Below are 12,381 nucleotides of genomic sequence, written 5' to 3' on the forward strand. Positions count from 1 at the left end.
ACCTCCAGGATCCAGGTCGCAAAGATGATTTTAACATTTTTCACCTGGGAATGCCCTTAAATACTCAAAGTGTGTTCCAGAGATCAGTAGCATTAATATCCTGTGTTTTAGATTTTATTCTCTTTTAAGTAATTCTGCATGAAATACCCTTTTACAACAAATTTGGTTCACAACTGATTGTCTCTTTAAGAGTGTGTTTTGGGAAGAGACATTATTCTATTAGTGTATGAATGCCTTTAAAAGTCTTAATGCAAATCACTAAATTGTACTGTGTTTAGGTGTATTTAATCCTATCAGGGTGATTCAGGGAAGCTCTCCTTAGGTGAGGGAATTTTGAACAGGATACTAAGCTTAGCACCCATTATCATAACTCATAGTAGGTACCAAGGGCTCCGCTGGGCTTTGGGGATCATCAGAGATGAAAAGGCAGTTTTTCTCCCAATCAGATGTGCTCAGGAGAGGTGCTGTGATTCTCCTCTCCTCCACTCATGCTCGGGGTCTGCCCTGATCCCCCAACCCAACTCCCAGTTAAAGCATCTTTTTCCTGATGAGGACTTGTTACATTTTGGTTATACATTCTGCTTCTTGGGTTATCAGACGTGGGTTGGAGCTTAATTCTTTGCTGCCTATTCATGGATAGGATAACATTTAAAGCTTCTGCCTCTGTAAAGTGAGGATAATAATATCACTGACATCACATGAGTTTTGTTAGGATTAAATGACATAATGCACGTAAAGCAGTATTGTGTCTTATGCATAACAGACTTGCAATAAGTGTCAACTGTTATTACCCTGTTTTTGTGTGATGAGGACTGAAGTGTCAGTCTAATACTTATTCAGACCTGGAGCAGTTCTGGACCTTAATTCTCAATGATGGCTGAAGAGCCAAAGCAATCGTGGTGAGGAAATTAACATTAGACTGTTCATGTCACAACAGATGGGAGGGATGGAGAGAAACTGTGCTAATATTAAGTGCCTTCTATTTATTTATTTTGGGGGTCAGCCATTGTTTCAACTGCTTTACATATATCAATTTTACCTTACAAGTCAGGTACTGATATTATTCCTATCTTGCAGATGAGAAAATGGGGCAAAGAGAAATGAAATCATTTGCTTAAGAATTTGCCAGGAGGAGTTAAATGTGACATTTCTCTGCTTGACATTTATAAACAGGTTCTTCATCAGTTCTTTCAGTAACTTCAAAGTACTTATTGAAGTAAATATTATCATCCTCACTTTACAAATAAGAAAACTAGGACTCAAATAGTATCAGAAAAGTGTCCTGGTTCCATAGCTAGAAAGATAGCTACCACCAAACTTGTGTGGTTTCCTCTATTCCACACTGCCTCTTACTTTCAGGAGTAAAGAGTGAATTGTCTTAAGATTTGTATAACTAACGTAATTAATAACATAATTATCATTAGTATGTATATATATATATATAGTTTTTCTACCACTCACCCAGATTACAATCTAAATGAGGACAAGGATATTATAAAGTAAACAAGGATATTTTTCTCAATGAACTTTAAGAAACACATCACACAATTTGAAGATTTAATATTATTCCAAGTTTGAATTTTCTTTAGCAGAGATACAAACATTTAGACTTTTGACAGTTGTATAAGAGGTGCTCCTAGCTTTCCACCCTCTTCAAAGCCACATTTAAATGAAGACAGCAATATCTGGTTTGAAAGTCTTCATTAGGACATTCCCCAAAGAATCTTAATTGCAGCAACTGCTCTACCTGCCAGCTGGAAGAGTTTTCCCATTGGAGTCGTGTGTTTATTCTACAATATGGAACATAATCCAAAAAGGAAGTTTAAGGCCTAGCATTGCTGTATGACTGGGCATGTAGAAGGCTGATAGGACCACAGGAGAAGTGAACAGCAGGTGCCCCATCTGTGGACCCCTCAGTAATGAGTGTGAACAAGTGAAGTGTCATTGCTCAGTTTCACTCTCCCAATCAGTAGGAAAGCTAATAAACTATGATTTGGAGTGCAGGAGATGTAGTAGCTAGAAAAGTCTCTGGGCCTTTTCTTGAAGATGTAAATATTCAATATGAGGTTTATTAGACTCAGGTGTACTTTGAGGCTTTAAATGCTAAAGCACATTTTCTGTCTTTGAAGTATGCCTAGACAGTTTACCAAACCCAACTATGTATGGTTTGTCTGTGAAAAGTCAAACAGTCACTAAGTATGGAAACACCAGGCCAGAAGTTCTAGCAACAGAATTCCTCTGTGCTGCAGAAAGTATTTAACTTCTTCCATCAAAGGCAAGATTTGTCGGGAAATAAGCATTTAATACAGATCCATAGTCCTTCACCTGCAATTCCAAACTCAAAACCACTCTGAAAGCAGAGTTTAAAAAATTGATATGAAAAATAACTCAATTTTGTTCCTTTTTATTGCCAAGTAATATTCCATTGTATACATGTGCCACATCTCCTTTATCCATTCATCTGTCAGTGGACATTTAGGTTGCTTCCATGTCCTGGCTATTGTAAATAGTGCTGCAGTGAACACTGTGGTACATGTATCTTTTTGAATTATGGTTTTCTCAGAGTATATGCACAGTAGTAAGATTGCTGGGTCATATGGTAGTTCTATTTTTAGTTTTTTAAGGAACCTCCATACTGTTCTCCATTGTGGCTGTATCAATTTACATTCCCACCAACAGTGCAAGAGGGTTCCCTTTTCTCCACACCCTCTCCAGCATTTATTGTTTCTAGATTTTTTGATGATGGCCATTTTGAATAAGGTGGATGGACCTAGAGTCTGTCATACAGAGTGAAGTAAGTCAGAAAGAGAAAAACAAACACCATATGCTAACACGTACATATGGAATCTACAAAAAACGGTACTGATGAACCTAGTGGCAGGGCAGGAATGAAGACGCAGATGTAGAGAACTTTCTTGAGGGCACGGGGGGGAAGGGGAAGCTGGGATGAAGTGAGAGAGTAGCATTGACATATACACACTACCAAATGTAAAATCGATGGCTAGTGGGAAGCTGCTGCAAAGAACAGGGAGATCAGCTTGGTGCTTTGTGACCACGTAGAGGGCTGGGATAGGGAGGGTGGGAGGGAGGCTCAAGAGGGAGGAGATATGGGGATATATGTATACATATAGCTGATTCACTTTGTTGTACAGCAGAAACTAACACAACATTGTAAAGCAGTTATACTCCAATAAAGATTTTTTTTTTTTTTAACTTTGGGTTTTATTTATTTATTTACTTATGGCTGTGTTGGGTCTTCGTTTCTGTGCCAGGGCTTTCTCTAGTTGCGGCAAGTGGGGGCCACTCTTCATCGCTGTGCGCGGGCCTTCCACTATCGCGGCCTCTCTTGTTGCAGAGCACAGACTCCAGACACGCAGGCTCAGTAATTGTGGCTCACGGGCCTAGTCGCTCCGCGGCATGTGGGATCTTCCCAACCAGGGCTCGAACCCATGTCCCCTGCATTGGCAGGCAGACTCTCAACCACTGCGCCACCAGGGAAGCCCAGATATTTTTTAAAAATGATGGAATTTACATAAAATAACAGATCCTAAGTGTTCAGTTAGGATACACCTGTGTAACTTCCCACACTTCCAAAACACGATATAAACCATCACCCTATAAAGTTTCCTTATCCTGTGAGCTGTTCCCTTTCCCCTGAAATCCTCCCAGCACCATATTCTGATTTCTATCACCACAGGTTGGTTTTGCCTGTTCTTGGACTTAACATAAATAGTCATAGAGCATGTTCTCTTTTGTGTCCAAATGCTTTCACTTAAGAAAAGTTTTGAGGTTCGACCTTATTGTATCAGAAATATGTTCCTTTTCTCCTGAGTTGCATTCCATCCTATAAATACAGGAGACTTTGTATATCCTTGTTGGTGAATATTTGAGTTGTTTCTAATGGTTGGCTATTATGCATAATGCTGATATGACCATCCTTGTACAAGTCTTTTTTATAAAACTTTAAGACTTTTATATATTTTATAAAAATATATATATATTTTTTCTTGGATCAGTGGGTAGGAATGGAATTGCTGGGTCATAAGGTAGTTTTTTTAACAGTAAGAAAGTGCAGAATTGTTCTCTATAGTACAATAGTTTACCCATTTTGTCCTCTCACCAGCAAAATGGGAGAATACTGGTCACTCCTTATCTCCAACCCTTGGCATGCTTGGTCTTGATCTTTTGGACTTCGGGGATTCTGGTGGATATGAAATGGTATCACATTGCTATTTCCAAGATTTTGGATCATCTTTACTATCATTATTCTGAATTCTTTTTCAGGTAGACTGCCTTTTTTCTCATTTGTTTAGTCTGGTGTTCCTGACTTCTTAATGAGACAAGCAGTTAGGATATGGGATTGGGAAAAGTTGAGAACCACCAACTCCATTATGTTGACATAGGCAAATGATGTTGGTTAAGTTGATTACCAAAACTTGTTTCAGCAGAGAAGTTATAAAAATAATTTAGATTTTTTTCTTTTTCAGTTTTAACTTAAATTATTTTCTCAGTCAAAAAGACCTCTATTTTGTTTGTATGTCTCTTTGTTGTATGGAAAACAGTATGTATTCAATATATATTGTTGAGTTTTGACCATTTCTTTGGGCTGCTTTTGAAAAATTTAATTAAGTATATCAATTCTACACCATGGTATCCATTTCATAAATTGCAAAATAGTACCTCCGTGATTGTTAGAAAATGTTTTACTCTTTTTTGTATTTCACAATCATTATTTATTAATGTCAGAGAATCTCTGAAAAATTTGTAGGAAGAATTGCATAAGTGGTTGAAAAATATTATATTGCTAGTTTAAATCCTTAAAGATATTCACACCTAATAAATCTACACTATTGGAATATCAGATGTTTACAGAAAATTTTGTTTCTTCCCTTAAGAAAAATTAATTTAAAATTATACAAGCTAGGTATATATATATTTTAATTGTAGTTGATTTACAATGTTGTGTTAGTGTCATGTCTACAGCAAAGTGATTCAGATATATCTATGTCTGTTTATTTCTATCTGTATCTATTCTTTTCAGATTCTTTTCCATTGTACGTTATTACAAGAGATTGAGTATAGTCCCCTGTGCTATACAGTAGGTCCTTGTTGTTTATCTATCTTATATATAGTACTGTGTATCTGTTAATCCCAAACTCCTAATTTATCTCTCCCCTCTCCCTCACTTTCCCCTTTGGTAATCATAAGTTTGTTTTCTATGTCTGTGTGTCTACTTCTGGTTTGTAAGTAGTTAGTTCATTTGTATCACTTTTTAAGATCCCACACATAAGTGATATCATATGATGTTTGTCATTCTCTGTCTGACTTACTTTACTTGTCATGATAATCTCTAGGTCCATCCATGTTGCCTCAAATGGCAGTATTTCATTATTTTTATGGCTGAGTAATATTCCATTGTTTATTTGTACCACATCTTCTTTATCCATTCATCTGTTCATAGACATTTAGGTTGCTTCCATGTCTTGGCTATTGTAAATAGCGCTGCTATGAACACTGGGTTGCATGTATCTTTTTGAATTAGAGCTTTCATCTTTTCTGGATATATGCCCAGGAATGGGATGGCAGGATCATATGGTAACTATTTCTGGTTTTTTAAGGAAACTCCATACAGTTCTCCATAGTGGCTGTACTAATATACATTCCCACCAACAGTGTAGGAGTGTTCCCTTTGGAAATTAATCCCTTGTCGGTAGCATCATTTGCAAATATTTTCTCTCATCCCATAGGTTGTTTTTTCATTTTGTTCATGGTTTCCTTTGCTGTGCAAGAGCTTTTAAGTTTATTTAGGTGCAATTTAGGTTTTTTTGTTTTTATTTCCATTACTCTAGGAGATTGGTCCAAAAAGATATTGCTGTGATTTATGTCCAAGAGTATTCTGCCTATGTTTTCCTCTAGGAGTTTTATAATGTCAGGTCTTTCATTTAGGTCTTTAATCCACTTTGAGTTTATTTTTGTACATGGTGTTAGAGAATGTTCTACTTCCATTCTTTTACATGTAACCATCCTGTTCTCACAGCACCACTTATTGAAGAGATGGTCTTTTCTCCATTGTATAGTCTTGCTTCCTTTGTCATAGATTAATAGACCATAGGTGTGTGAGTTTATTTCTGGGCTTTCTATTCTGTTCCGATGATCTCTGTGTCTGTTTTTCTGCCAGTGCCCTACTGTTTTGATTACTGTAGGCTTGTAGTATACTCTGAAGTTCAGGGAGTGTGATTCCTCCAACTCTGTTCTTCTTTCTCTAGCTCGTTTTGGCTATTCGGGGTCTTTTGTGTTTCCATACAAATTTTAAAATTATTTGTTGTAATTTTGTGAAACATGCCATTGGTAATTTGATAGGGATTGCATTGAATATGTAGATTGCCTTGGGTAGTATGGTCATTTAACAATATTGATTCTTCCAATCCAATCCAGTATATCTTCCCATCTGTTTGTCATCTTCAATTTCTTTCATCAGCATCTTATAGTTTTTGGAGTAATGGTCTTTTGCCTCCTTAGGTAATTTTATTCCTAAGTAGTTTATTCTTTGTGATGCCATGGTAAATGAGATTGTTTCCTTAATTTCTCTTTCTGATCTTTTGTTTTTAGTGTATACGAATGCAAGAGATTCCTGTGTATTAACTTTGTATCCTGCAACTTTACCAAGTTGATTGATGAGCTTTAGTAGTTTTCTGGTAGCATCTTTAGGATTTTCTATGCATAAAACAGTGACAGTTTTACTTTTTCTTTTCCAATTTGGATTCCTTTTATTTCTTCCTCTTTCCTTATGATTACACTGCTAATAAGTTGCAGTGCTTGGATATGAATAAACTCTATTTAAACTCTAAATTCTATCATCTTTCCACTGTACCAAGAACTCCTTTGCTCTCTGATGGGTTTGCAATATTGAGGGCAATGCACAGTGCATCACCAATGCAATAAAGTTTGGGTCCACAAAATGGACTGTAGTACTGCCAGGCTCTTTGTAACAGGGTTTACAGTTTTAAAGTCTGTGAATCTCCCAGTTTTAGGCTGGCTGCCTGGATTATCTCCATTGTCTCACTGGGAAAGTGATGATGTCCATGCGGATTTTTCTCTTGTGCCTACATGACCTCATCTTAGGCAGAGATCTCCCAACAATCTCAGGTGAATCAAGTCTGGAAAGCATAGAATTATGCAAAGCCTTCTTTCCTGAAATATACTTCTTTGACAGGGTTAAAATCAAAATCAGAAGTACCTGCATTTTATCTGAAGTAGTTAGAATTGCCTTCAAGAAATGAGACGGGACCATTGCAATCTTTACTTTGTGCTATTTGAAAATTCCCCCCCCACAATCCTATGTTCTATCATACAACACAGTATATTCAAAATAGTGCAGGAGAACAGCTGTACTGATCAGACACAGATTCTAAAAGTGGATAAAATAGCAGTATTGTGTCATCAAATCTTCCAGCCCCAGGAGCAAGTGACAAGACGTGCTTTTTTTTTTTTTTTTCATTTGCAGGTGCAATCATTTACAACTAAATGGCAGGAATGTCTCTCACACAAGCAGTTAATACGGACTAGAATTTTCCCAGTAACCAGATGGCATGCATTTCATACCAAGCTTGTTGAAATAAGAACTAAAATCATCTGCCAATAAGTTGCATGGAAGTTTTCCACAGTCTCCTTAGGTGACCTCATTTAAGATTTTGAATTTTTTGAGGTCAGAAAGCTTATAAATATTCAGTCCTTGGTGACAATTTCAGGGCCATGGTGGAGTAATTATAGAATAATTCTAGTTAGCCATCTTTGAAAATATTCTGACTTTAACTTATGTTGGGTTATACTTTTTTTTTCTTATTACCTTCTGCTTGTCTATTGACTATTTCAATACAGTCCTTATTTAAAGAGCCACCTTTAGAAAAGTAGGTGAGTCTTAAAAACCATGGATGTTATTCTCTTTGACTAGAGACATCATTACCATGAGTCCAAAATTTTGCAGAACAGATGAAAGTATTGAAATTATACTTAAATTTTTTTCAATGTAGTAGACATTGTTTTGACTTAAACAGCATCTGTTACTTCATCATCTACTATTGACACTGATTTTTACTTAGGACAATATCCCTGCCCTCTCCCCACCCCTAGTTGGAGGGGGAGCATGTGATCTGGATCTGCCTAATGAGGATGCATCACAGGATGTATCCAGGATGGTCATGTGTCCCAAGCCAGCCAATCAGAGCCAGTGAAACACAACTGTGGAATTTTTGTTGACGTTATTAGGAAGAAATGTCTTTTTCTTTAAAGTTTATGGAATGTAAACATGAGATGCTGGTGAACATCTTGGTACCATGTAAGGGAGCTTGTTTGAGAATAAAGCCAAAAGAGTAGAAAGAAGGTTTCAGAGATGAAGTGAGAGAGAGGGAGATGGAGAGAAGAAAAAGGACCCCTAGATGCTGTGGGAGCCTCATTCTACCCCCAAGATTTTTTAGTTGTACGACACAAAACATTCTCTGTTTGCTTAAGTCAGTATAAACTGGGTTTTCTGCTACTTGGAACTAAGTCTTGAGTAATATATATATAGCAAATCACATTTGTGTTCTGACTCTGGAAAAAGAATATGTTCCCAGGCATTGATTAAACTATTTTATGGAATTTTCTGCTCACATTTAAAAATAGAACTCTTTTCCTTAGAAGTATGAGTCAAATTCTCATGCTATCTAAGAAAACCAACATACAGAGTGTTTGCTTGTCCAGTCTTACCTTAAGATGTGGCCCAATGAAGATGGATGGGACCACGGAGGAAAATTCTCGTACCCATGAAATGGTCTCCTTTTGAACATTTATGCACATGGATAAAATATCATAAGCTGCAGGATTCTGGCTGTGGTTGTCATTTTCAAACATGAAGGCAACCATATAACTTTAAAATGCCTTTCTTTTTTCCTAAGCAAAAAATGCAAGTAAGACACTATTTCAGGTGCCAGCTAGACTTACAGTTTCATCTGTCCTTTGGGGCTCGGCTTTCAGCTGCGTGTGCTCAGTGTGGCCCTGGCTGGGCTGACAAGGCATCACCAGGCTCTCCAGTCCATTTCTCACAGTAACTGCTTCAGGCGTCTCTTCTCTCCTCCCTCCAACGTTTCTCTTTATATACATCTCGCTCTCATAGTCTCCAGGGTCTCGGAGGCTTGTCCATTCTCAGGCTGATCCTTTTCCTGTGTTCCTTTCCAGCTTTAAGGACTTTGCTCCGTCACTGACACGTGCTTTTTTATATTTACAATCTTTCCTATTTCAATCAACTGGCTCTTTTCCTTTTCCTTTCAAGTATCCAAAGCCAAAAGAAAATAAAGCTTGCCTTTGGAAAAGAAAATCTTGGGTACTATCATCCCTTTTAGGTCCCATGTTATAAAGAGGTACTAGGACCATCTGCCTATGTCTGGTTTGTAACCCCGGCTGAAAGTCTTATGATTAGGTGGGGCCATGTGATGACAGTCACGAGGATCAGGAGTTGCGAGTGGAAGGGACATATGTCACTTCTGAGCCAGGATACACAGTTGTCCAAGCAAGACTGCCCAGAACCCCCTTTCCATCTGCTGATACCTGTCAATACTTGAGAAAGTGGATGTTCCATCAACTTGGGACCCAAAGAGAGGAGCCGTGGAGCAGGATGCCAGCCAAAGGACAGATGGTGGGTGAAAACTTTGGTTAATCCATTAACGTTTTTTTTTTTTTTAAATAGTTATTTGTTTTTGGCTGCGTTGGGTCTTAGTTGCGGCATGTGGGATCTTTTGTTGCGGTGCGCGGGCTTCTTTCTAGTTGTGGCTCACGGGTTTCAGTAGTTGTGGCACACGGGCTTAGTTGCCCCGCCGCATGTGGGATCTTTAGTTCCCCGACCACGGATGGAACCTGCGTCCCCTGCATTGGAAGGCAGATTTTTAACCACTGGACCACCAGGGAAGTCCCTAATCCATTAAGGTTTGAAGGCTGTTACTGTGGCTTATTCTGATGGCTACACTTACTGTTCTGTTTTTTTGTTTTGTTTTTAGTTTATTTAATTCCTAATCTCTTAAATGGAAGGTTTTTTTAGACGTTACCGCTATTTTCTGACTACCCTGCCACTTCTAAGGTAAATATGGTTTTATTCACGTTGAAAATTGCAATCATGGTCTGTTGTTCCTGCCTTTATTTGGTGCTGTTTCACCTTCCGTGGCATCTCCCAGCACTGATCATGGCCTCCATCCTGAAGTCCCCACAGCTTCCATTGCTCCCAACTTCTCTGCCTCTCCTACTTCGTCTAAGACTCTCCCCTGTTTTGCTTCTTCTGCTGCTGCCCAAGGCTCAGTCCTAAAGAGAGTATGATGAAAAAAGGCCAGATCATAGAATGAGTTGACCTAGGTTTAAATTCCATCTTGAACACTTATTAGCCATGTGACCTTGAGAAAGTCACTTAACCCCTTGAAGTCTCCATTTCTATTTCAGTATTTCAGAGATAATACAGAGGCATTGTCATAAGGATTAGCACTATAATGAATGTACAAGGCCCAGCTCATAGTCAGAACTAAATAATGATGCAATTCAAATGTCCCTAATCACTCCAATTTTCAGAGTGTAATATTTTTCTTTACACGGGGGTGCTGCATTATACAATTTTGGAGAGTACCACTCACATTGCATTCTAAATATTGGCTCTTTCTGAAGCACAAGGCCTATGTGAACGCTGCCTTTAGAGCTGTGCTACTGTAGCACACCATTTTCAAAGTCTAAAATGGCAGGAAATCCGATCCTCTTACTTTCCCCTTCTCATATAATTTCTGGGAATTCTCGCTACATCAGTGTTTATAATGTTACACAAATTCACGATAGCTGCAGCTCTTATAGCCTAAGCAATTATAGCCATAGGGTCCTGCAGACCCTTCAGCACCATCTGATAACTGGTTACTCCAGGCTGATGTTGCCTGGTGTACACCTGTATTATCCCACCCAAGGAAAGCCAAGACACACTGGGAGGTTTAACCTATTCCTCCAGAAGGCTTGGGGATGACTGAAGTACACATAGAGTAGCAACGGAAGTGGCTCTAAGAAAAGGCTAGTCCTAGGGCCCACTGTTCCAAGCCTAGCATTCGGGGCTTTCACGTAGCTCAGCATCTACAATGGGAAAGAACCAAACTTCCTGGGACCCAGAGAAAAGTGTAAGTCACTGCCTACTCCATGTCAAGGTCTCTTTCCTGCGGAACAATGGTTAACAGAGAATGATGAACATGGATTGAGCTCAGATGAGTCTGAATCCCAGGCCTCCTGCTTATAACTGTGTGACGGTGAGGAAGTCATGGCAGCTCCCTGGACCTCAGTGTCTCCACGACTAAAATGAGGAAATGATGTCATCCGTATCATGGGGCTGATACAGCGGGTGAATGAGATAATGCACTTCAAGTACTTGGTATCGTGCCTGCTTGTTATAAGCACTCTCTACATATGAGGTATCACTAACAATCAGGAGCAAGCATTTGTGGAGTGCTTGTGCTGTGCCAGGCACAGTGTTAGAACTTCACACGTGTTTGACCCTGTGAGGTAAATACCATTATTGATAGTATTGCAGGTACAGAGAAGACGTTAAGTGGGTTTTGCAAGATCAGGGTTGAGATTGGAAAACAAAGCTCCGTGTTTAGTTTTCTGCTCTCTTCCTGAGAATGCAATCACAAAACCCACGAGTCCGTCCATCCCAAAGTTTAATATAGTTATTCAAAATCACAGTGTATTTGGGGCACAAGCAAATCACCCAGGTGAAGATTCCAGGGCTGCATGTCCAGCCTCTTGCTACCAGAATAGGTAGAAGATGCACCTTCCGCTTTTCTGTCCTTTCCTGTTGGTCTGTAAGCCTGATTTCCTGGGGCCTGCTGCTCAGAACACACACACACACCTCTTCCCAAACTGTAATTTCCACAGACACAGAAATATAAGCTCATATTTAAGAAAAGTATCTCTGCTAAGCAACCCAATATAGATTACTAAGCAGAGGACTTGAATTACTAATTCTGAAGGAAGCTTTCCAAACCACTATGTACTTAACTTACAGCCGTCTGACTGAAACCACATTCCGAAGGGACCTCTCCCAGAAAGGAAAAAAAAACCAACGTGTACCCTAAAACGTAGAAACCTCCTGCAACCCCTAAAAAGGCAATGCTGTAAATAGTTTCAGATCTAGTTTCCACTGACCTGTTTCTCCCACTTACTTGAAAATACAATCCACACTTTCAACATCAAGTATCATCACCATATTGCTGACAACTAAGGGGAAAAAAGCTTGTCTGAGCCCTTCAGCCAGATATTCTGCTTCTTCCAGAATATCTCCATTCGGATGCCTAGCTACCACCTAAGAACCACGGGTGTAGGGGAGAACAG

Source organism: Balaenoptera physalus (genome assembly GCF_965194825.1).
Source record: "Balaenoptera physalus genome assembly, chromosome: 1".
NCBI lineage: Eukaryota > Metazoa > Chordata > Mammalia > Artiodactyla > Balaenopteridae > Balaenoptera > Balaenoptera physalus.